Genomic DNA, 3,060 nt, shown 5'->3' with positions numbered 1-3,060 from the left:
CAAGTGCCTTAGGCACTATGCTACCAGAGCTCCTAAATATGAGGTATACTATTATTATTATTATTTGATATGTTGTTAGATTCTATCAACTAATATTCTGTTGAAAATTTTTGTGTCAATGTTCATGAGGGATATTGGTCTGTAATTCTCTTTTTTAGTGATGTCTTTGCCTGGTTTTGGTATCAGGGCTACGCTTGCTTCATAGAATGAGTTCAGTAGTATTCCATCTTTTTTCATGTTCTGGAATCGCTTCAGTATCATTAGCATCAGTTTATCTCTGAATATTTGGTGGAATTCACTGGTAAAGCTGTTTGGGCCAGAATTTTTGTTGTTGTTGTTGGGAGGTTTTTGTGTTTTGTTTTGCTTTTTTAATAATCTGTTAAATTTCTTCCTTTGTGATGGACCTGTTCAAATTTTCCACCTCAGATTGTGTTAGTTTGGGTAGATAATGTGTTTCTAGAAATTTGTCCATTTCTTCTAGGTTTTCAAACTTGCTGGAGTAAAATTCTTCATAGTATTCTGTTATTATTCTTTCTGTTCCAGTAAGTTCTTTTGTGACATCACCTATTTCATTTCTTATTCTTGTTATTTGCATCTTCTTTTCCTCTGTTAAATTTGTCAGTGGTTTGTCAATTTTATTAACCTTTTCAGAGAATCAGCTTCTAATTTTGTTGATTCTATTATTTTTCTGTTTCATGTATTTCTGCTCAAATCTTTATTATTTCCTTTCTTCTGGTGACTGCAGGCTTTTCTTTCTTTCTTTTTTGCTGTTCTTTTTTCTAATTGTTGGAGATGTTGGGTTATGGTGTTGATTTTGATTTTTTTTCAATGTGTGCATTTATTGCTATAAATTGTCCTGTGAGCACTGCTTTTGCTGTGTCCCAAAATTCTGATGTGTTTTCATTCTCATTTGATTCAAGGAATTTTTTACTTAATTTTTTATTTCTTCCATTTCCCAGTAGTTGTCAAACAGGGTGTTATTCAGTTTCCATGTATTTAATTTTTTCCCTTATCTTCTTGTTGTTGATTTCTAGTTTGATAACATTGTGATATGATAAGATGCTTTATAGTATTTCAATGTTTTTAAATTTATTGAGGCTTGCTTTGTGGCCTTACATATGGTCTATTCTGAAAAATGATCCATGTGCACTGGCAAAGAATGTATATTGTACTGTTGTTGGGTGTTGGCTGGAGTGTCCTGTACACATCTATGAGGTCTTTTTGGTTGATTTTGCTTTTTAGATCTTTTGTATATTTGCTCAGTTTCATTTTAGTTGTTCTAGACTTCATCTAAAGTAGAGTATTAAAGTCTCCTACTATTATTGTGGAGTTGTCCATTTCTCATTTCAGTTCTGTTAATGTTTGAGTTACATATTTTGGGATTCTGATTGGTTATATGGATAAATATTATGCCATGTACTGTTGTTGGAATGACATAATTATGTAATGTCCTTCCTTGTCTCTTATGCTGGTTTTTGTCTTAAAGACTATTATATCTGAACTCAATATTGCCACTCGTGCTCTTTTTTGATTCCCGTTTACTTGATTTATGTTTTTTCAGCCCTTGATTTTTAGTTTATTTTTGTCTTTGTGTCTAAGGTGTGTAGAGAACATATTGATCAGTAGTCATTTCTTTCTGTTACTCTCTGTGTCTTGACTGGTGCATTTAATCAAGTTACATTCACTGTACTTATTGATAGGTAGGAATTTACTTCTACCATTTTGCTGTGTTTTTTGGTGGCATTGATGGTATTTTTGTTCAGTATATTTTTCTGTGCTGAGTTACTTTTGTTAATCAATTTTCCTATCATTTCCTTTATTGCTATTATTTTAGTGTTTACTGAGGTGTATGATTTTCTTCTTTTTTATTTTTTACTACCAACAAGGTCATGTAATATACAATTTGTTCAATAGATTGCTTTCTCCACTTACAAATAATCTTGGATAGCATTTCATATGAGTATATACAGATTTACCTCATTAGAAAATGACTGAGCAGTCTTTCTTTGTAAGGAAGAGTCAGATCTTATTTAACAGGTCTCCCCATTGATGAATAGTTAGCTTATATCCAAAGTATTGCTATCAGAAACAGTGTTGCAGTGAACATGTTTATTCAAGCAAATACATTTGCATTGGATTGCTTATGACAATATAGCAATAGGACAAAATTTGAGACTTGGAAATCCTACCACCCCTCTTCTCTCTTTTTAAATTTTGGCATTTTATCTGACAAAAACAGAGCAAATATCGATGTAACCACCATTCAGGTTAAGAAATAGAATATTTGCCTACCTTAAACCATCCTTGTTTTTTTCTTCTTTACATCCTCCTCCCTCCTCAGCATCCACATAATAATTAATTTGAATTTTGTGTAATAATCTTGCTTTTTAAAAACATCATTTTACCTATATATGTGGTAAGTTTATACACATCCATGTATATCTGCGGATATTGCTAGGCTTTATCTGTTTTTCTTTAAATTTTATATAAATGCAACCTTAACTCTGTGACTTGTTTCTATATTATATTTCTCTAATTCATCCATGCTGATATTCCCAATTTTTTTGGTCTTAGAAGTCTTCTCCATTGGCTTCCTGTCACCCTGGATATTCTCTTACTTTACTTACTTTTCTTCTTTAGTTTTCTTCACAGATTTAACTCATCTCTTTAATGTGCCTGTTGTTTGAGTTTTAGTCTTCTGCTCTCTGTTCTTCATCTCAATTTTCATTTAGTGGTCTTATCCCTTTTTATATCTTCCATCCTCTTATTTATGTGAATGATTCTCAGATCTATATTTCTGCCTCAAAACTCTTTCCTGTGCAATAGCCTTAGCATCTTCAACATTTTTACTTGTATATCTTGCTATAAAACCAAAACCCAAACTCACTGCCATCAAGTCAGATCTCAATCATAGCAACCTCTTCTTGGGTTTCTGAGGCAGAAGTAGATTGCCCAATCTTCCTTCTGAGGAGGGGCTGGTGGGTTTGAACATCCAACCCTTCTAGTTAGCATTCAAATGTCTTAGCACTATGCTACCGGAGCTCCCACATCTTAAAATAT

This window comes from Orycteropus afer, unplaced genomic scaffold (genome assembly GCF_000298275.1).
Source record: "Orycteropus afer afer isolate SDZICR_OR568_19922 unplaced genomic scaffold, OryAfe1.0 scaffold00327, whole genome shotgun sequence".
In the NCBI taxonomy this organism is placed as follows: Eukaryota; Metazoa; Chordata; class Mammalia; order Tubulidentata; family Orycteropodidae; genus Orycteropus; species Orycteropus afer.
The sequence above is the reverse complement of the archived record's forward strand: the minus strand, read 5'-3'. Positions refer to the sequence as shown.